This window comes from Sturnus vulgaris, chromosome 2 (genome assembly GCF_052056855.1).
Source record: "Sturnus vulgaris isolate bStuVul1 chromosome 2, bStuVul1.hap1, whole genome shotgun sequence".
Classification (NCBI taxonomy): Eukaryota; Metazoa; Chordata; class Aves; order Passeriformes; family Sturnidae; genus Sturnus; species Sturnus vulgaris.
Window position 1 is genome coordinate 86,486,050 of NC_142244.1, and position 22,370 is coordinate 86,508,419.

General features: G+C 41.1%; 1 protein-coding gene across 3 annotated transcripts in view; it reads left to right on the forward strand.

The window, feature by feature from the left end:
• Nucleotides 1–5,628: 5,628 nt before the first annotated feature.
• CYFIP1 (cytoplasmic FMR1 interacting protein 1) overlaps nucleotides 5,629–22,370 on the forward strand; it is a 74,506-nt gene continuing 57,764 nt past the window's right edge. For all 3 annotated transcript variants that reach the window (XR_015801610.1, XM_014892418.2, XM_014892426.2), the window contains exon 1: nucleotides 5,629–5,864. The gene's annotated coding sequence lies outside the window, so the exon portion shown is untranslated. The remainder of the gene's footprint in view (nucleotides 5,865–22,370) is intronic.

Here is a 22,370-nt window from a genome sequence, read left to right on the forward strand (position 1 = left end):
TAGTAAGTTCTCTTCAAAGGGCAGTTAGACAAAACAATCCCTTCCCAGCTAGAGAACCAAGGATAACCATTGCCCAAAAAGCATAAACAACAGCTAAGGGAAAGGGGCAAGCCAAGGCTTGAGACTTCATAGCTTGGAGCTGTGGTTGGACAGTTGACCCTAATATGCAAATGAACGTGGATGCCTCTTGAGTGTAACCCCAGCCAGGCTCTTGCACTACCCCAGGTGTATACTTTCAATAAATACCTATTTTATTCCTTCTGCTCTGTTTAGTCTCTGTTCCAGGTCAGCCTTTCCAGGCTTTTAATGTGGCTCATTATGAAACTACTTTTTCAGCTGTAAACTAATAATTACTTTATATGAAAGTGAGTATTTGTGTTTGTGTTTGAACAGGAGATCTCAAGGTTCTTCCAAGTTATAGCTATAAAATGTTTTGAGGAAAAGAATTTTTTTTTTTTCAAGTATAACACTGAGAAGGTTTCTGCTGACCTGTAATAACATGTTCTTTTTTTGTTTGACTTAGTGGAGGTTTTGCTTTAGAGAACAGTATGTTTGTATTGTCCTTTGCTACCAAATGGCACACTTTTCCAAGTGGATGTTTTTTGTAGTAGGTGGACACCTATTAACAAAAATAATTTGTACTTCTAGTTTACCATGACTGATTATCATTTAAGATTTCAGGTAATTTATTTATTGCTAGCAGAGACAGTATATTGTTTAGTAGCTTTTTTACTCAGAGTAAAATTGAGTAGCATACTAAGAGTTTTAAAAGATGTACTTGGAAGTTCTGCACTTCTGTGCACTGGTTCATTACTTTTTGAGTATGTCTTATACTCTGTGCTTTTAAATTATCTAGTGTGGTTGCTTTATTTCTGCTTCCTATACAATGATTACCTTCAATAAAATTCCTACTTTCATAGCCTTACCTTGGATAATATTAGCTAGGTATGGGAGAAAAAAATCCAATGTTGAAACAATAATTCCTAGTAAATCTGTTTGCCAGTTTTACTTTTTTTATGTGAAAGACCCTGTGCAAGTGAAAGACTTTGCTGTTTCACCCAATTTCCTGCTTAGGAATTAATGGTGCATTCTGCAGAGAGACTTCTGTACACTTTGTAGACAAGTAATGCTTGCATGCTGTTTATTCAGCCAGCTTCCAAGATTTGCTCATCTCTCATCACAAAAGCACAGTGGAAAGTCTGGCTCTGGAAACATTTACTGATTCCAGTCATGGACATCCTCAGTGTTTAACTTTCTGTATGTCAGTAGTACTTGGCTGACAAATTCCCTTCAATGAGTCGATCTTACGGCATTCCTTTTTCCACAGGGAAAAAAAAAAAAAAAAAAAAAAAGTCCTGTCTTTTAGTGTGCATGCCCTGTGATGCCACCACGACCTTTCCATCAGTTCCCTGGCAGTTATTAAAATGGTTATTTACCCGTTTGGAGAAAAAAAGGATTTTATGTGACATATGGGGTATTTTAACTATATATTTACTTGGATTTCCATGTAACATTTTCTGTTTTCTTTACAGAGTAGTGGGTTACTTCTGTCCTGAATCTATTCCTTCTGGACATTTTTTGACCTTGTTTTCAAATTCCTGGCTTTTGTCAGTTATTTCTGAATTGATTTGAATCTTATCTTTTGGATACTTTTCCTCCTTGTTAGAAGACACCCAACGTTTGAATATGCTTTACTTGCACTTCTGGAATTTCAAGTAAGCAACTTTGGAGACGTTAGGAAAGTAATGTAATCTATTCCATGTGTATATAGATTTAAAGGGCTTCTGTCATAGTCTATTGTTTCGTGAATTGTCAAGTTCAGCTAAAGGAAAGCATAAAACACCCAGCAAAGCAGAACTTTCTAAGCTTCTAAGTGGGTATGAAATTCTTTGGGAAAGAACCCACTCCATTATTGGAAGCTGTCACAATTTCATTTCTATCTATATTTGTTCTCATTAACTTCTGGATGCAGTCTTAGCAAAGTTGCACATAGAAGCCCTTATCTAACTTGTTACTTTTCTGTCTTCTCCTTGTTTTTTTCCTGTGGGCTATGTTATCTCTAGGCCACATTTTAGCACTGATTTAGTAGATTCTCCAGTGCTTTCTTTGCTGTTTCCTTTTAATAACCCCTAATTAACCACTGTGTCCTTGAGGACCTTTGGTGGTGTCAAACTCTCGATATAAAAGAAGTTAGCAACCAGTCGTTGATCAGATGGTTTCCATGGGAGTATGGATTAAAGATAGCAAAGCTAAATTAAAGGCTGATTAAAAATATAAAAAAATTCCTCTGACGTGCTTTTTAATTTTACTAACTAAAGATTTGGAAGTTTTTCAGCTTTCCTCTTGTACTACTTTGCACACTTAGAGAAATTCTTTCCTCACTGATTGCATTGGTATTTGCTAGCTGTTGCTGTCCTGTTCTTGAGGTCGTCAGGACCATTGCATATCATGATTTCGTAAATACCTTTCTGTGTCAGGTCATGACACTTTACTGCGTTCTTTATGAGGATGAAAAATCTCTGAACTCAGCAGTAAGAAAAATTAAATTAATAGCTAGATATGTTGTTAAGCTTAAACACCAAAATAGTTGCAAAACCAGAAAGTAACATCACCATCTTAGACATAGTAGACACCCAGTGGCAGAACCACAAGATTCCTGTTGAAGTTTTCAGGCTGCTGTGGAATGAAACTCTTCTGTGTAATCCTGTGGGCTCCTGGAAAAGATTCTTTCATTGCCTTTGGATAAATACTTAAAAGCCCGAAGAAGAAAAGTAAAAATAAAGAGAAATTAGCTGGAATTCCGGAAGTACACTTGTGGCCATCCTGTAGCATAGTGCCTTGAACAAAGGCTTTATCCAGTCTTTGGACAATTGCATTAAGCTTGTTACTCCTATATTATTGGATACTTGGGTGGTTTAGGTACAGGATACATAAATTGCCAGGAGCACGACACGTTATTCTTGCAGATCTTCGTAAAGATTGTTGACGGGCATGGGTTAAAATCAGGTTAAAATAAATTCCACGCAAGAAAGGATCTCAAACGGCCGTAAGTCTGGCGTGATAAAAACCACACCTAACTTCTAGAGGCTAGGATATCAGTTAGTGGCTTGATTGGGAATATGTAGATACATATATCTTTAGCTACACCTAGAAGGCCTGCATTCAGTGTGGCAGGGATAATTGAGAAGGGCAAATACAGTAGAGGGAGAAGCAGGTCATGGAGAACTGCTGAACATCTTTAATGAAGTACTGTCGTTACACTACTTAAGTTCCACTAAAGTGGAAAGAGCAGGGAGTTGTGGGGGCATTACAGAATTAAATCAGGTGTCTGGAATGGTATTACGTGGGCTCGCTTAAGATGGTTGTGATAGGCATGCCACATGTTACATGAGACCACAGACATTCAGATAGTAAATTGTGATTGTCATCTAATTCCTATATCAAATAATAGAAAAATACCAACGCAAATCTTGAGTAGCTATGTACCATCATCTACTTTTTTATATGATTTTATGGATTATTAAAAGCTGGTGTATAGGAATGCTAATAAAAAGCAGATTGCCCCAGCAGTGGGGAAGCAGCTCCTTTGCCCACTCAGTTATTTAGATGGAGATAGCAGGATCTGGGGCATCTGCCAATCCTTAGGACAAGCTGTTGTTTCCTGGACAGGATGGTGCTGGTTGGCAGTCTTTCTTTCATACAAAGCAGCTGCTCCTGGCACCAGCAGGCTTTCAGCAAGTAGGGGAGCCACAGTGGTGGTCTTGCTTTTGGGACAGACTGGCAGACTATGAAGTATTGCCCATGTGGGGGCAAGCTGCTGTTGATCAGATCTCTTGGGCAGTGTTCAACTTTGCTGTCCTTGCTGCTCTGTTGGGGCCCAGTAACAGATATCTCATTGCTGATGTGCATTAAGACAAGGCTGTTCTGAATTTGCACTTGCTCAGGACAAGGAAACAAAACTAATCCTTATTTACACAGATGAGTAATTTACTTAATCAAGCTCCTTGCCCCAAGCAGAGTTTGCAGAAAAGGGCATAGAATGGATGACACTGGAGACAGTCTGGTGTCACTTTAGAAATGGAAGCATCCAGCTGTGGTTGCATTTTACACTTTCGCTTGAGTTGGGTTAAGAAGTTAGGCTGATAAGGAGCTGTGATGGTTGAAATTAATTGAGATTAATTCATTTGGAATATGCACTCAAAATGTTTATGAATATATACAGACAGAGAAGAATAGCAGCCATGTCCTAGAAAATTAATTGTTTCATGGAAAAGACTGTGTTGCTAGGAAAAAAACATGGCTATGAAGATGTGTCTGTGATACGATTAAATGGTAACGGTAACATTTTGCAATGATGCATAACTTCTCCACAAGCTGTAGAAATTCTTGATGATATGGAAAGGGTGGAATAATTGGATTAGATCATACTTGAAATAAAGAAAACCGGGAGTCTAACACCTTATCCTCACTCTTCACAGGCTTTCTTATAGATGCTATTACAAAAAGGTCATTTAAAGAAACTCGAGACAGTGCAAAGTTTTTGTGGAAAAATCCAACAACCAATAATTGAAGTAAAGCGCTAATTATTCTCAGCACAAAAATCATTAATAGCACAGTGTCCCCTGAACAGCTGTTGAAAACAGAGACTTAGAAGTGCTTGCTATGGCAACAGTGTGCAGTTTGATTATGATTAGAGAGGGTTTTCAAGAGTAAATAAAATGTTGGATGTAACTTAAAGCAGACAAATGCAAGCAAATAGGCTCTTATGAAAAATGGTTTAGAAGTTCCCATGCTCTCAGGTGACTATTCCCTCCGTGGAGTAGTTTGTGGATTCCCTCTGCCATAAAATACTGTCTGGAAAGAGTAATCTGGACAAACTTCTTTGAAAAAGAACGGGCAGTTTGATTTTGTGGTGCAGTGTTGAGTTCATTAGATGGAATCTTGAACAAATAAGTAAAGCTGAACTTCAGTTGGAGAACACTGCATGGAAAAAGTAAGAAAACTTATAAATGAGAAAGTACTTAAATCAGAAGATTTAAAAATGAGAAAGTGCACTTATGTTTGGTGTCGTTTACAGAAAAGTTAAAGTGGGAGTCTGTCAAACAGCAACGTCCCTGTTTTTTATGGTTTTAATGAAGTGTGGTTATTTCGGATACAAACACCACAGACATGAGCATCTTCTGCAGGATGGTTAAAGGGGTTTCCCACGCGATATCTTTTGCTATTTTAAGGTTAGGATTTTCATCCTTACGGCTGCTGCCTTTCCGTCGCCGTGGTAGCAAAGCTGTGAAGTGGGAAGCTCCGCCACTGACCTGTTACTACCGTCCCCGATGCCCCGGGGGCTCTGGTTTTCTCTGCGATGGTGCTGGGGCGGGCGCCGGATGGCACCTTCTGGGGTTTGTACGAGTGGGCACGGTCGACCTGGGCGTAGGTTTGTGTTCCGAGAGACAGATCGCCCAGTGTACAGGGCACAGGAAAAGTCGCTTTCATTAAAAGCAAAGGGCCAGTCCGGGACGCAGTTCCGCCGCCTGCGGCAGCTCCCGGATCACTCCCGGCTTCCCGGGAGGAGGAGGAGCCGGGGCCGGAGCCTGCCGGGGGCGGGAAGGGGCGGCAGGTTTGGGATGAGGCGGAGGGAGGAGGAGGAGCTGGAGCGGCAGGAAGGGTGTTTCCCTGCGCAACTCCCGGCTGAAGTGACTCAGACAGGAAACTCCCTGGAAGGCGCGGCCCAGGAGCGGAGCCGCCGGGCCGACGCGACCCTCGGCGGCCGGGCCGAGCGAAGCCCGCGGGCGGACAGATAGACAGACAGACAGACGGGCTCCTCCTGCCGCCGGGCAGCGCCGCTCCCGGGAGACGGCGGAGAGCGGGTGAGCAGCGCTTCCCGGGGCCCGCCCGGGCACCTTCGCCCCCTCCCTCGAATTCGGGCTCTCGGTCTGCGGGGCCAGGCGCCCCCGCCGCGCCCCTCTCGCTGGTAACCGTGAGCCCCGGACTCTTACTTGGGCTCTGTTTATCCCGCCGGTGTCCGGTGCTGCCCGGAGCTGCGCTGTGCCGCGGGGGTCGCGCTGCTCGGGCGGTGCCGGGGCCGTGGCGGGAGGGGCCGTGCGGAGCCATGGCCGGGCGCTCTGGGCAGCGGGCAGGCGGCCGTGCCCTTAGGCGGGGTGGGTCCTCAGCGGTGGTTACCGAAAAGTCATTTCTGGTTTTTATTTCTGGGTCTAAGGTTTAGCTTGTTCTCTCTCATGCGTGGCCTGTGTGCCTGCTGCACCCGAGTCGTCAGAGTTCTGCCTCCCAGGCTGTCTTGGAGTGGGCTAGATGGGGAAAAAAATAAAAGTAAAATGCCCTGTGTAGGTTCATCTCCCTCTTCAGAGGAAGGAGGTAATCTGTAGTGTCTGTCGAAGGACGTGGAATAACTTCCTCCTGAGGAACTTGAGAATTATCCAGTAAAAATAACTATGCTGTAACGACAACAGCACTGTAAGCCTGAAAATCTCCAGATGGATGGTCTGCCACCCCATCCCTCCCCTAATGAGCAAAGGTGAACACAGACATGCACTTCATCTTTCTGAGTATTCCTGTAGTTAGCAACATCTCTGCTTATTTTTTGCCTTTCAGTAGGCTCTCGTTGCCTTGACTTTTATTCCTGCGCTGTTGGATGGCAGGTTGGGGTAGCATTTAGACGCGTAAATAGTTGTTTGTGCCAGGACGGCTGTTGGGAGGAAGTTGTCTTTGTGGGATGTAGCCAGTCTGCCTGAAGTGCTGGCTGGAGAGCGTGTATTGGAGGAGGAGGAAAGCTAGCTGGAGGAATTTCTTCTTAATTAGAAGGTCATACAAGCCTTTTCTGTAAACTGTGGGAAATGGAAAGCTTAGGCTAATGAGGACTCCGGTCCTTATTGCATTCCAGTTACTTATTTGGCATAACTTTATTATAATAAGCTTACTGAACATGTACATGTGCAGTGTTGTTGGGTAGTGTTTTTTTCAAAATTGAATTTCTAGTAATACTGTAATGCAATTTGACAATCTCTGAATTATGTTTTTATTAATTGTGCTTAAGCTGTTTTATGTTCAGAGGATGCCTGAGCTATATGATAGAAAAAGCATTGCTACTCCTTAATTAAGCTCTCATTATTGACTTAATTTAAGTCCTACTTTTAAAAAACTTTTTGAAACTTTTGTGAACAAGAACTTTCTCCTGTTCTGGTGTAAAAGCTTTCATTACACTAGTGTTAAAGCATCTCTTTAAGCTTTCCCAGGCAACTGGTCTGTGAAGTCTGGCTGGTGTAAGCAGCCAGTTGTCTCTGTAGCTGCCAGGAGGGAGGGAGGAGGAATTTGGAAGAAGTCTGTACAGCACTGGGAAGGCTTAACCCCAGTATCATCAAAGCTTGCTTGGCTTAATTTTTTTTTTTTTTTTTTTTAATAAGGACTATGTCCTTGAAGGAATGTCTCTAATGTACTTTGGTTTTCAGATTGTCACAGCTAGTTTATGTATTCTGAGAATAAACATCTCTGAATCTTAGAAAAACACCCAAATACTCCCAACCCCCAACATCCCTGCTTGAAGATGGGGAAAGACTTTGTTTTGTTTACAAGTCTTGGGTTTGTCAGTTTCTTTTGAGGGTCCTGATACGGAGAGTGGAATGGTGTTTGAAATATGCTTAGCTCTGCTAATTTAAAATTTCTCCCATAGTAGATATCACAGCAGTCAAACTTAAATGGAGCAAAATTATTTAAGTTGTTTAAAAAAAAAAATTAAAATATTTGTTATAAGAAAGGAAATGTTCCACAAACAGTTCAAGCTTTTCAGTTTTTAACTTCTGAATGTGTGACTTATAAAAAAGTTCATAGTTCTTTAGTGATGTACCTGTAATATTCAAAGTATTCATTAACAAACTTCTTGTTTCTTCAGTTTACCTTAGGTGGAAATTGTCCTCAGGGCTTAAACCAACAGATTTTCTTGGTCCATTATGCTGACTTTGTAGCACAATTAAGTAATTACCAGAAATCTGTTCCAGCTATGTGTTTCATGTCATCAGATGTTTGTCTGATATACTCCTTAAGTTTTGGTTAGTGCTTTGTTTATGCATTCTGGGATAGAATTGTCTTAGAAGGTGGCTTGCTCCCAGGGCCATCTGATTTTTATTTTTAAATTTGTTTCTTGAAGATTTCCAAGATATGCAGGTTGAGGTGGAAAATTCACAGTAGTTGGAATTGAGCTGCAAGGTTGGAACAAAAAATCCCCACAAACCTTTTTTTGTGGAAATGGTTGTGTTCATCCTCTGGCCTGAAAGCTGCTAGACTGCTTGCAGTGCTATACAAGAGAAAATGAATTTAAATATAATTTCCATGCCTATTTATGTGCATATCAAGTGGGTTTCATTTTACAGTTTTTGCCCTATGCTCTCTGGGCAAGTTCTTCAAGTGGTTCCATTGCTGTACCGACAAGTAAAGTAAACTTGAATGCTGGGCAGCAAATTTTACCCTGCTGAGTCGGAAGTCAGCAGTGTGATTGACTTTTCTCCTCTTGAACAGTGACTGTGTGAGCTTCTGAATTTCCACTGTTTATACATTTTAGCATAGCTGCAGCTACTATGGCAAGCCCCAACTTAATAAGCAATTATGCTTGAACCAGGTTAAGTGCTTGTTTACCTGGGGATGCTGCAGGAACTTGGCACAACGCAGGCGTGAGTGGCCAGTGAAGCGGTTCGAGGTGGATGGATCCATCCGTGCACATGGGATTGTGATTCATTTAAACAGTCCTGAGCTTCCCTGTGAACTCCTTCTCAGAGATGAAGGCAGAGAGGTGGAATAAATGTAACAGAACTGTAAATTTGTGACCCGTAGAACATATACCTTGTTACAAGTGGCCTCTGGCAGACTTTACCCTTGAGGGTCATCTTGCTACTTTTTGGCTACATTGTTATTTATATACATAACAAGTAAAAGCTGGCTGTCCTTGTCCGGGTTTTTATGCAGACCTGAGATAGTGAAATGAAAGGACACTTCAACATTGTGAAATGTGACTGTATACCTACAAAAACTCACAGAGAGCTTGGTAATGGTGCTTTACATTTTAAGCTACATACATCAGTTCAGGATATTTCTCTACTGCACGTCTGCCCTTAGAAGCTGACATTAGCAGGGCTCGGGGGCACACTTTGCTGTGTAATACTGATAACAGAGTGCGTATTGATTTGCTTCGTTAAAACGTAATTCCATTAATCCACATCACTGCCTTTCTGGCGGTAAAATTAATGTATGATGCATTGATGAGACTTGCTACAAGAAGACAGAGGTTGCAAAATAGCAGTTAATCTTTCTATCTCTTGGCACCAAAAATGTTTTATTTTGGGTAGCTCTTTATCTCTTGTAAAAATACTGGCAAAAATCCTGAAGCTTGTTTTCTTCATAAGACTTAAAAGATTTTTCTCTGTGTCAGTATGTACTGTTTATTGTCTACCTCTGTTATGTTTGTAAAGGTGTATATTTGTGAAGAAAATCCTGTATTCACACACTTCCGTGTTTCGGGGGGAAAGTGGCTATCTTGGACTTAAACTGTAAGAAGCAGAGTTGTGGTAAAGGTTGGTATGGCACAAATAATCATCAGGCATTTGCCATCTCAGAAGAAACCTCCTTTCCCTCAGGCTGACCATCAGCAGACAGCAAGTGAATTTATAGCTGTGTAGCCTTTCTGCAGAAGTACCTTTGTGGGAGAGGTGATTTAAGGTTGTGGGCAGCCGAGTTGAGCACAGATCTGGCTAGGGATGTTGGAGAGGGAGCCCATCTCTTCAAGCCTTCCCAGCTGGGAGATGTTGGTGGTCCCTGCTCTTGAGGAGCTGCACTTATGTCTTGCTGCTGTATCCTTTCCCCACATTTTCTGTAGCTGTTTCATTCTGCCAGACCTCAGCTCCTGCTGGAAGGGATCCCAGCAGGGCACCAGTCTGATGGTGAGCTCAGGGAGGATTCTCAGGGTGGAAATCCCTTCACTGCTAAATTAGTTGGCTGCTGGGCACCCACTGTGTGGGACTTAGCCAGCTGTGATCTGCTGTAGATTTGCAGCCCTCTTAGTCATGCTATGAGATCCCTGCTATACTCTTTTCAGTGACTACAGAGAAGTAAAGGTGAACACAGTAGTTCTTCAGCTGGGTGGTTGTTCTGTGATTCTCTGTGTGTGTGTTGCCAGGACAGGTGCTCTGGACGAGGCACAGCTTTAGGTGAGTGTCCTTCACAAGAATGGATGTTCTACCTGTTAACTTTGCTAAAGCTTTTCATATTCAAGTAATCAGGGAACACGTGTGGAACTGGCACCTCTGTTCTTGCTTTCATCAGAGGTAAATGCCAGGGCAGCAGACTGTGGTGCCCTCCTTTTCCCAGTTTATGAGTGGTCCCAGCTTACAAAGTGGTTATTTGTGGGGTGAAGTTCTTTGATTTCTCTTTGCTTGAGCCAAATACTGGGAGATTTTCTTAGTTTAACAGTTGACATGTCTTTCAGCAAGCCTTTCACATGATTGGTTTTTGCAGGTCTGCTTTCTAGCAGTGTTGGTGACGAGGTAATAGAGTGCCAAATAAACTTCTTAAAGCCAATAATTCCTCATTTGGTGGAAAAAACTGCCATCCCCCCTCTTTTCCCTCCACTGAAAGACATCTTAAGAATTCAGGCAGTGTATAGACTCATTTGCAGAGAGATGGCACTTATTAGGGTTGAGTCTCAGTAATGTTCTTATTAATTACTTCTAAAGTAAATCATAAGTAATTCTAAAGAAAAAGAAGAAAATTAAATTGTACTTTTGGTTTTAGAAACAAATAGATATAAAAACCATACTGTGGTTTTATGTTAGGACATGAGTCTCAAGAATTGACATGCTAAGTAGTGATTTCACCTGTGCAGATGACACAAGGTGCTTTTGGAGATGCTTGCTTTATACACTACATCTATACAAGAGATGTGTTTCCAGGGTTTAGATAAAAATATGTTAGTACTTCACTTTAAAATACTTTAATTCTCATAGGGACATGAACACTTTGTTGACAGGAAATAAAAATGCTGTTGACCTGAAGCTATTTATAGCCTTCTTTCGGTATTACTCAAATTATTTTAAGTGGGTTCAATGATGTAAAATCAATAAGGAGAGTACACTGAATTATAGGTTCTGAGTGTGAAGTTCAGACAAACTGTCATGACACATGGCTCAAGATAGATGTGACTGCTTGTCAGGTGATATCTGAGGTAAAGCTTTGGATGAATTTTCACTGAAATCACATATTTTCTTGTATAAAATCTGCAGATGATGAGCTCTTTCAAAGGAAAAAGAGAGCTTAAGAAACTAAAAATTTTTTTTTATTTTCTCTTCTACTCTATCCCATACTATTTCCTTACCTGTTTTAAAGAGAACTATTAAACCATGATTTACTTCTTGTCTGATTCACTCTCTCCTAACAGAAATGCACGTAGTGGTAAATTTTTTTTTTAACAGCTTCTGAAACCTGTTGGTTTGGGAGTTTTTTTGTTTCCTTTTTAAATACCATAATTTTGCAAAATTGTATATAATTATTGTACTGATTTAGATAATAAATAAAAAACATCTTTTAAGCATGGATAGTACAAATTTGCTTAAAATATCTTCCAACTTACTTTTCAGATGAAGCTGTGTAATTTTTTTTAAGTGAAAGTGGAGAGTGTTGTATTGTTGACTTACCAAGTAACTACAGTTATAAGAAGGAGAGGGAATGACAGCAGACAGCCTCTGTTTCAGAGTAATTTTTATTGAAGCCTTCGTTTAATTTTTAAACTCAAAAAAAGGCAACACTGAAGCCAGATCTTCAGCTGCAGGCTTGCATTGAAAAAACCCGCTGATATAATTAATGCCTGTCGTGTCATTGAGGGACATATGCTGTAAGATGGAACTGGATGCAAAACGCAGAGCCACTGTGTAAGGGAGACCTGGGGGCTGCCCCTGCCTGGGCAGCTGCCCCCAGCAGTGCTGTGGTGGGTGTCCTTCCCATAGGCAGGGGTGTTGCCAAGCAGACTCCCCTGAGAAGCTGTAAGACTGACCCTGGAGCCACCATCTGTGTAACTGGGCTAAAGAAGAGAGTGCTGTCCTCCCCTGAGAAAACAACGTTGTTTTTCTTTATTTCTCTCCAGCCTGAAATAAAAGTACAGAAACTCACATGCTTTATCAGAAACTGTAGTGATAGGACAAGAAGTAATGGGTTCAAATTGAAAAACATGAAATTTAGCTAAAAGATATGGAAACAATTCTTGACTATGAGGGTGGTGATGCACTGGAACAGGCTCCCAGTGGGTGCCCCATCCCTGGAAGTGTTCAAGGCCAAGTTCAATGGGGCTTTGAGCAGCCTGGCCTAGTGGAAGGTGTTCCTGCCGATGGCAGGGGGGACAAACTGTGTAGTCTTTAAGGTCCCTTTCAACCAAAGCCATTCTATGAGTCTAAATAAACAGTTTGTCTAAGGCTGAGGTATTGTGTCGTTGCTTAGATGCAAATCTGAAGATTCCAGACTCTTTGTCTTTCTCTCCATCTTTGAGGCTCATCTCTTTTACCTGTTACATGACAGTCCTCCATCCACTGGGATGCTCAGTTCCCCTGTGCCCAGTTCTTTTCAGCCCATGTCCACAGGTGTGCCCTTTTTGATGAAAGTACCAGCATTCTCTTTGCACCAGACACCAAGGGCAGCCAACGAAATCTATGCTGAGCAGCTGTGAGCAATCTGTGATGGAAGACTTCATCCTGAGCCATGCCAGGTTAATTCCATGTGAACTTGCTTTCCTTTCTGAAGTGGTTATTGCTTTAGCTGTTCCCTTTCTCATTCTTTGCACAACATTCAGAGTGGGAGTGTTACCTTTGCTAAGAAGTGAGAGAGCTTTTCACAGCTGTAGTTGTAGTTTTCACATGCTGTGTTGTGCTTAAGTGCTTAGCTTCTCTGCTGAACTTCAGTCTCGTTCAAAGCTGTGCAGCATTGCTTCCTACCACCCGTGCAGCAGCAGGATCAGGAACAAGTACAGAAGAAAGGCTTGTTGAGAACAGCTGCAGGAGAGAGCAGCATCAGCAGAATGCAAAAATGGCAGCAAACCGAGAAGATTAAAAAGTGGTGTGGAGGAGTGAACTGGGTGAGAGGTAAAGAATGCCAAAAAGAGAAGGGGAGGGAGTTAGTCAGGAAGGTGAAATGATGCAGTTCAAAGGTGTAATACCAGAGAATATTAATAGGGTAAAGCAAGTAAGTGTAGCAAGACAGATATCAGCACGCCTAACCTAGAATGAAACAATGCTTAAATCTCTAACTTCATTGCAATCTGAGGAGAGGCCAAATGTTGCAGAAGGGGGTTCATTCTGTACATTAATTAGTTCACTCAGAGCTAACTCAGTTCTTTGTGAATTAACTAGTAAATCAGCACAAACCCTCTCAGCCATCTAGCCCCATCAACAGCAGATTTTTTTATTTTACATTTGTGGCATATCTTGGGCTTCAGACTTAGTTTCACAGATAAAGCAAACCAAACAAAACACTTCTGTGAATTATTGTAGCACAAGTGCCATTGCAGAGGGAGGTTGCATGCTGCAGGGCAAACTTCAGAGACAGGCCCTCCCTCCTTGTTCATCTAAGTGAGATACTTTTGGATGAAATTTTAGAGGCTTTGGCCTCTCCCGTGCTATCACAATGGATTCTCAAATAAAAAGTGGAATGAATAGAATTAATTTTTCATCTTTAAAGGGTGTGAGTCCTCTGCTTGAGCTTCCTCCAGAGGGATTGCATTTCACCCTCTATTTTATTGGGAAATTGTATCTGTCTTCCAAAGCTTCAAGATGTGGAATGATGCTGTAGATGCATAGTCCTGGCCAGGCTGCCCTTCGAAATACCTGATTGTTACTGGCTGCATCATCATCATCCACTGCAGATGCTGCTGAATTAGTATGTGCTCATTCATGTGCTCCTGCTGGCTGATAACATGGCAGGAAAAGACGAATTCACTCTTGTGGTGCCTTGCTAGCAAAAATATACTGACTCTAGCCTGGTGCTGTGGTACAGGAGTGCTTAGGTTGCACTATGTTCTCTAGTTGTGGTGATGCTGTAAAAAGTAGTTAGTAGACATACACGTGGTGGCATGCATCAGGAAAGGCAATCCTGGACTACCATGACTCACCAGTCTTGGTCTAGACTTCATCCAAAGAGCCTGAGCCTCCCCTATTCCTAACATGCTGTGATGATAGTAGAGTGTCAGACCTTCCTTTTATTGGAAAGTGCTTGATTTAATCCAGGTTATTGAAAGGGAAATTACTTGACAAGCATAACCAATTGTCCTCTGAGTCCTGGTGGTCAGTGTGTCAGCAAGTCATTTCAGCTCCATGACAGCATCCTTAGCAGTGCTGTCCTTGTGACCTTGATTATCCCATGGGAGGAACGGTACTGGCTCACTGAAGTGTGGCTTTTACATTGCATTAATGGTGCTGCTGTTGCTCACTGATACTGCCCAGAACTCAATTTTCCAGGCGATAAGACTGGTGTATCACTGAGTACTTGAACTTTGCTTGCACAGTCATAGCACAGGTATTGCTTATGTAAAGAGATGGAAGGGATGGGGATTGCTTTTTGGGATGTTTCCCTGCAGACTGGACAGGTAGCAGTGCAGATTGCACGAAAAATTCACATGTGACTAAACACAAAGAGCGTTTAATTTAGGAAGCTGAGATTTTCTTTAAAAAAATCCATGCTGTTAGCCTCATGTTCTTCCCCCAGGCTGTGCCTGCTTTTGGAAGCCTGAAGTTTTATTGTGAGCCACATCATCTTATAGGAGTCTAATACTGAATTAATCGTCTCCATTATGTAGCTATTCTTCTGGGAGTCGCTATGATGTTTAGATGAGATAATACACTGCTGGAATTTTTTTCTCTTTTTCAGTATTAAGCCTATTTTTAAATTCCATTTGCAGATGTATTTTTGAAAGCTTAACAGTATGTCAAGTCTCTTGCACAAAGGACTGTCAGCTGCTGTTTGCTTTCTTCTGTCTTTTACTTTAATCAGGCAGGCCAGTAAATGATGTGAAAAGCATTTTTCTTTGCTCCTTCAGCTTATGCAAATCTGTTGCTTAGGAACGGAAAGGAGCTCCAGTCCCAAAAGGAACATCTTAGGCTGATCTGCTTGGCAAAAAGGCAGATTGTGCTGTCCAGAGCACAGGAAAAGAGCATTCAAACAGAGGAGATGCATCATGTTGCTGTTCTCTGAAGTGCTTTAGCTATCAGGGTGTTAAAATGTTTTCTGCTCAGTCTGAATTGATAGGTAAGCAGTTGAAGGGCTGAGGTGTTCGAAATTTAATTAAAATAGAACTAAAAGGGAGTTTTTGAGAGAGATCTTAGAGGTTTAAAATAAAAATTAATATTTTCATAATTGCTGTGCTGTTCTTGGAAGAGAAAATCCATTCCTTTTGTTCTCTTTCTGTTACAAGGGCCTTTTGTGATTGGAATCTCATGGTTTAAATTGAGTAGGAACATTACACAGAATATTGAATCAAATTTTCGTAATAGAAGAATTATTTAATTGATTTTCTGCAATCCAGTAGCATAGAAAAATGGCACAATGGGACAGAAGAAACCTGAAAATGTTGTGTTGCTATAGGGATAAAACTTCAGCTGCTGTGCCAACCAATTCTGTTCTTGTGGGAATGTTGTCATTAGTTATCATGGAGTTTACTGATGTTGGTCCTGAAGACCCTAATTCAGCAGGCCAGTCAATCATTTTTTTAAATATACTTTCATTTGAAGTTCTTCCATTCAGTGTGTGAACTGTGGAATATCTTTGCTTCTCTCTTTTTTTGTAAATAGTAGCTTCTCTTTTCCCTCCTTAGCTGCAGTACGTAAAATTTTCCTGATTTTCATCACAGAATTCTGTCCTTTTAAGTAGGGTAATATTTTATTTATTTATGCAAAAGTCATTTAAATAATTTATTAATATTTATATTAATATATAATAATTTCTTTTAGGCAAAACCACTCATACATATTTCAATTAATGGATTGCACTGCAATTTCAATCTTCAGTATCCATGAGACTGTATTTTAATTTAAGATTCAAATATTCTGCTTTTGCAGATTTGGAAAGGAAGAGAGGCAATGTCAAAGGAAGTTGTTGTTTAAAGTGCAGACATGCTTCCTCTTTGTCTTATTTTGAGCCTGGGAACATGTACAAGCACTTGGAGAGCAAATGCATCTATTTAAAAACAAAATGTGTCCAGTGGACAGCAAAAAGGCATAGGACATCCCCTCCCAGCATAATTTTTCAGTCAAATGAAACACTATTTTCATCTGCCAAGTCAGAAAATATTCAAAAATTTCTACAGTACAGCAATTTTTTATCATTGAAACTCCACCTTCATTAACTCACACTTTGGCATGATCCCTCTCCATATTTTTAATATGAAATAATTATTTTCCACTTAAAATTGCAGTGTTGGAGAGCTTTTTTGGGTTACGTAGAGAATGCTTTTACCAAAACCAGTTCCCTGGATGTCCCAAAACACCTCTGCTTCCTTGGGCTGCATTCTCGAGCTAATATTTGCATGTGTTTTATTGCTGTTGGATGTATGCTGGTTTCTGGCTTACACTATCCTGTGTGCAGCTGGAGGTGGGCTGTGCTGAGCACATCTGCTTGTCCCACTCACAGGTCTCTGAATGTCCTGTGGTAACTTCTCCTGCTATGGGGAAAGAGAAACTGTGCTTGCATGGGTCAGGCTTTGCTGATCCCAGCTCAGAGCATACTGTGAGGCCCCTGGCTGCCAGCTGCAACCCAGAACTGCTGATCCAACCCTTTGTGACCAGGGGCCCCAAACTCTCCTCTCCAGGGCTGGGAACTTGCCCTGCAGTTTGATGACCATAGGATGTGTTTTTCCTGGGCTATTTCAGCCTGTATGAAGTGTAACTCTCTGCATTTTGAAAGGATGCATGCTATATTTAAAGTCAGTTTTGTGTGAGCTTTTGGTTAAATGAAGTTAAAAGATGTGGAGTTTTTTTTATTTTTTTTTCCCCTTTCAGAAGTGTATTTAAGATACTGGTATAGTGTGTAGCATGGTATCAAGAATGGTGAGGTAAGATCAGTGCTGGTATTCCTCTGACTCTTCTCACCCTGAGATTCAGCAGTGACACAAATCTTTACATATTCAGCTCTTCGCCCGTGCCTGGCCAGGTGCTATCAGAGGTGCTGGGATGGATGTGTCTTCTGGGGCAAGGAGGGAGAGGGTCTGTCAAAAGTGACAGCAGCAGTAGTTGGGCTGCTCTGAAGAATACAGGACTCCAGGAGAGGTTTTCTCTGCTGTCACTGCCATGGGGATGTTTGTTCAGGAGCAGATGGGACTTGCCTCAGTTTGCAACCCCCTTTTTCCGAGTCAGTCCAAAAAGTGGTATGAATGGGGGAATTCAAGGGAATTTATTTAATCCAACACATTTTCATCTACCCTTACTAGCTTGCTGCAGCACTTCATGCCAGGGCAGCATAAAGACCCAGCTGAACAAAGATGCAGTCCTTGCTCTCAGACTGGTGGGCATGTCCTGTCCTGGTAGTTAATCTGAAGTTTAGCTGAAGAAAGTGTGTTCCTTTACATCACTGTCTCTTTTATGCTCTTATTTTTGTTGGCAGTTAATGATAGAAGGAAATCCTTGTCCCTGAACAGCTGAGCTAAATGAGATGAACCTTGTCAGCCCTGCGTGGTGAGGCTGGTTGCTGCATATCCATGTGTGATACTGGTGTTGGGGGGTTTTATCATCCACAGCATTGACTGTTTGCTGATATCACAACAGGGGAAAGATCTGAGTAAAACCCATCTTTCATTTTCCATGGAAGTTTAGTTTTCAGGGCACAAGATGAGCATGTGATAGCAGTAGACACAGTTGTGTCCACTGTCTGATCTTTCCAGTATGAAGCAATATACCAGAAGATGTACTGTAAGGAGGTGACAGCAAAAAACACCATGAAATCTGTTTCCAGTTTGTTACCTTCTTCAATCCACCATGCTTCGAGAGGGAAGCCTGCTGTCTTACTGCTCTGATGGTTGGGTGAGGATAAATCCTTAGAGATTTCAAAGTGAGGGTGCTTAGATGTCCTCAGGGTGTCAAACCTTTGAGTGAGTGATGCAAAGGAAAAAAAGCACCTTTCAGCTGTGGGATTTAGATTTTAATTATTTTTTGTTTATTTCAGGGAAGTTTAGCATTGTTATTTCAACTTCCATAAAGTAAAGCAAGAATTGTCATAAAGTAAATGCCTCTGCTTGCTTTGTCTAAGTCTTCTGAAGAAAAGTTGGCTTTCACTATAGCTTGATACTCTCTACCTTTATTTTTATAACTAAAGGACTGAATTATACTGTTTATCAGTTTTCTGTGGGAACATTCATTTGGCAGTCAGTACAGGTGATAATGACAATTTGCAAATAATGTAAATGGCATATGTACTTGTATCTGCTAAGGACTTTCCATTCTTCCCCTGTGTATAGTCAAGATACTCAAGATACCTTTTGGGATTTTAAAAATTTTTTGTGGTAACATGATACCAACCTCATCATCTCCCTGTCTTGTCTAACACAGCCATAGCATTGCATCTGATAACTTTTGTGGTGAAGGGCTTTATTTTTCACCAGTAAATAGATATCATCGAACCCAGTTATTTGAGGTAGAACTTTTATGTTGGGGATCAATATCTTCTTGAAAATCAGCTGGATAGTTTCATAAGATCATTAGAGGACATTTCTGGGAAGCCTTAGCCAGAGGCTAAAGAGGAACTGTGTGGTAATTTCTACACTTCCAAGAAGATCCTCAATAAGGGTATAGTTACCTAAGTTCATTTGCTTTACCCACATTTATTTATTTTTTAACTTGTTTGCTAGCTAAAAGTTATATCTGTTGGATTGTGTGCACTGCTGGTGAACATGTATGAGAACTATCTTGTATCAGTAAGCATATTTTTTCCTGTTTTAGCTATCTGTAGGCTGAGTCCCACTTAACTCTGTCACTGAAAGAAAGCGTAAAATCTTGTTACTTAACTCTCTAGAATTTGGGGGATTTTTTTTAACCTCCGAGTTTGAGAACAGAATAGTTCCAGCAATCCTTTCTCTCACAGAGATTCTGAAATTGGTGCTCTATTCACTGCTTTCTCAGTCCTTAACTTCTGTATTTCTTATTATTTCTTCTGGTCAGTTTTCTATTTTTTTTTTTTTTTTTCCATAACATTGTCCCCATAATTTGCTTCTTTTCATATTTTCTTCTAAATAATCTGAATCTTCAGGAGGCCCAAAAGAACATGGATAAGAGGTGCATGCTGGCTGTTTTCTGATATGCTTGGAATTAAGAGTATGGACCTTTTGCAAAGACTTGGACATTATTGTCTAAGGATGGAGATGTGGAAATGGTTATCTGGACTAGGACTAACAATCATCTCCTCTAAATATCAAAGCAGTATTGTTAGCTGGACACTGCTTAGCATGCATGGCTGAGAGCAACGGTGCAGAATTATGACATTTAAAAAAGGTTACCACCTTTTTTTGTGAATACTTTGAATAATAATCCAGTTCTGAAGTTAAATCAAAATGTAAACAATGCTAGAGGAGCCTCCTTTTTTGGCTTGATTTTTCACGTGGACAAAATGTGAGAGGCAGCTCAGTGAGCTTTTCCACAGCACGAGCTCTTCAAGCAGGTCAGGCCCATGTGGTGCTCATCTCCTGCAGAACTGAAGAAAAAGAGAATATATTGGTTTAAGCTAGTCTATGGCCTTGCACTAACATTAAAAACCCCCAAACCCTGGGACTGATATCTCCTCATCCTTGGGCATGATGGGACTTGGTACTGTGAGGCTCGGGTTTGTTTCTTGCTTCGAAATCCAGAAAAAGGAACTAGGAATCGGCACAGGCGTTGCTCTCTCCTGCTTAGAAAGCTGTGTGTGCTCCTCAAACACCAAAATTTAGCAAAACAGCTTCCTGGTATATGTGATTCTGTCTCCTCAAGGGAGAATGTCAGATCATGAGTGTTGGATGTTCACTAATTCAGTTGTGTACAACCACCAAAACATGTTCTTGTTCATACGTTTTTATTTTAGTGCTTTAAGGATGGTTCATAATCCAAAGATACCAAAAAGAAAAGTATCATTTCAGAAGTAATGCTTACATGTCTTCTGAGAAAAGCTGTCCTGGGGAATCTCATGTGGGTACAGAACTGAAAACACAGCTTTGTAGGAATTTAGCAAGAAAAAATTCTCAGTTTGGGTAAATGTCCTCGTATAACTTATAATGATGAGTATGACTACAGCATTTCTGTCTGTTCTCGTTTATGTAAACTCCTAGTCAAACTTTTTTTTTAAAGTAGGTCTTTGAAGTTTCTAATGTTCTCTGCCATAAAGGAATCTGTTAAAGTATTAGCTCTCTTGCCCAGTAATTTAATCTGTTATAAACTTGTGACTCTTAAAGAGGTAAAGCTATCCAATTTTCTGTCTTGGGAATTTTAGCTATTCTTAAATTAATTTTTCTGGGCTTAAGGGGAAAAAAAAATCTAGTTTTGCCAGCCTTCATCATTGTACATGAGAAACAGCTGTTGTCTTTTGCAGCTTGCTTTATCAACAAAGACAAAGAAGGGGAGAAAATCCCTGAACCAGTTCCAGCTGTCCCCTGCCATTGCTGTTGTCAAAACTCCTCTGCTCACTTCTGGAGGGGCAAAGGGAAACGTCAATTACGCCCTCGCAATGTTTGCAAATGTGTCAAAGCTGGGCAGGAAGGAGCTGCTTCCTCTTTCATGTCTTGCTAGATACTGGAGTGCAAAGGCTGGAGAACAGTGACATCGAACTTGGCCAAGGAATCCAAGTGTGTGGATACTTTTGGCAAAAAGCTTTCAGTGGAGCTTTCAGTGAGCAACCTCAGAACAAGAAGACATTTACAACTGTCTGTCCCCAATGGCTTTTGTTTTCCTGCTTTGAAAAATGCTGTTCTTTGGGAAATCATGCTGAAGGACTTAAAAAAATGTTCTTTCCCATGTTTCTTTTCACAACCCAGAGGGCAGCAGGAAGCTTTTGTTTCTTACTCCTGTCCATGGGTTGTTAGTGAGGGTTTCTCAGACCTGTGCTATTAAATAGATGGCAGTGTAAGTCAGCTGGGATTTTGGTTTCTATTTTTAAATTGTTTTCTAAGTATTTAAAACAAATCCACAGACAGTCTAATGTCTTATAGTCTGAACATAACTGATGCTGGAGGATTACTCCTGTGCAGCTGTAAATATTGAGGCCAAAAGCATGCAGGTGTGTTTTCAGAATGGGGATGTACAGACCACATCTTCAAAATATTCACCTGTAATGCTGAGGAATTACAAGTCAGGATCTTGGATTTTGTGAAAACCTGTCTGCTCAACAGCAGAGGCCCAAATCATTGGTGGACCATGTTTTAGGAGGAGAAGGAAGATGTGTGGGAGAGGGTGCTGATATATTCCTTGCATGCAGTGACACCTCCCCTTTACACAGATAGTTGCAGTAATTTTTGGTGTAGAACGGTGGGCCATTTTTCACTATGGGTTTTAGAACATTATTTGTAGTGCTTTCTTGGAGCCAATGCTTTGTGGCCATTTGCCTGTCCAGTGGGATAGAGGTCTATGGCCCATTGATCCCATCCCCAGCACATCCCAGAGCAGCTGCACACTGGGCATTTCTTCTTTGACAGGGAGGCTAAGAGCAAGAAAAGTTTCAGCTTGGAAGGAGCCTCTCAGTTAATCTGTTTTCTAGCTAAAGCTTGATTTATAGATACTCACACTCATATATAAAGTGCCTATAGATATAGACTCATCTGTAGATGTTCTGACTTCTTGGCAGCTGAGTTTCCTCCAGGATAAAACTGTTCATGCTGACCTCCTCACAGGACTTTTGCCCAGCCATGGAAGTTTTTTGGCACGTGTTGATTTATTGAAGGGAGGACACCATGTTCTTTGCTGCTCTCTAATTTGAAAATAATTGTGGTTCTTGTGTTGGAGCTTGATCTGGGTGTAGGCAGTTGTTGGGCAAACATCCTGGCACTGGTTTACCAGCCAGCACTCCTGTCAGTCCAGTCCTTCATCCCTTTTTTGGAAAGGATCACAAATTGCACAATATGAGCACTGGTTTATTTATTTATTTTAACCAAAACTGATATGCTCAGGCTGTGAGCAAGATTTGGGCTGGGCATTTGAGAAGAAACAGACTTATGAATCTTTCTGTTGGTTGTTGTTTATAAAGTTGTTGGCAAGCTCTCTCCATATGTGATACATTAGCCTTGCAGCCATGGCTTGGTACAGAGGTTTGGTCTCTGGAGATAGACAGGTAATCACTCCTGGTTGCTTTCTCTCCTTGAGTTTAGGTTCTGGTTCTTTTTTTGTCAGCTG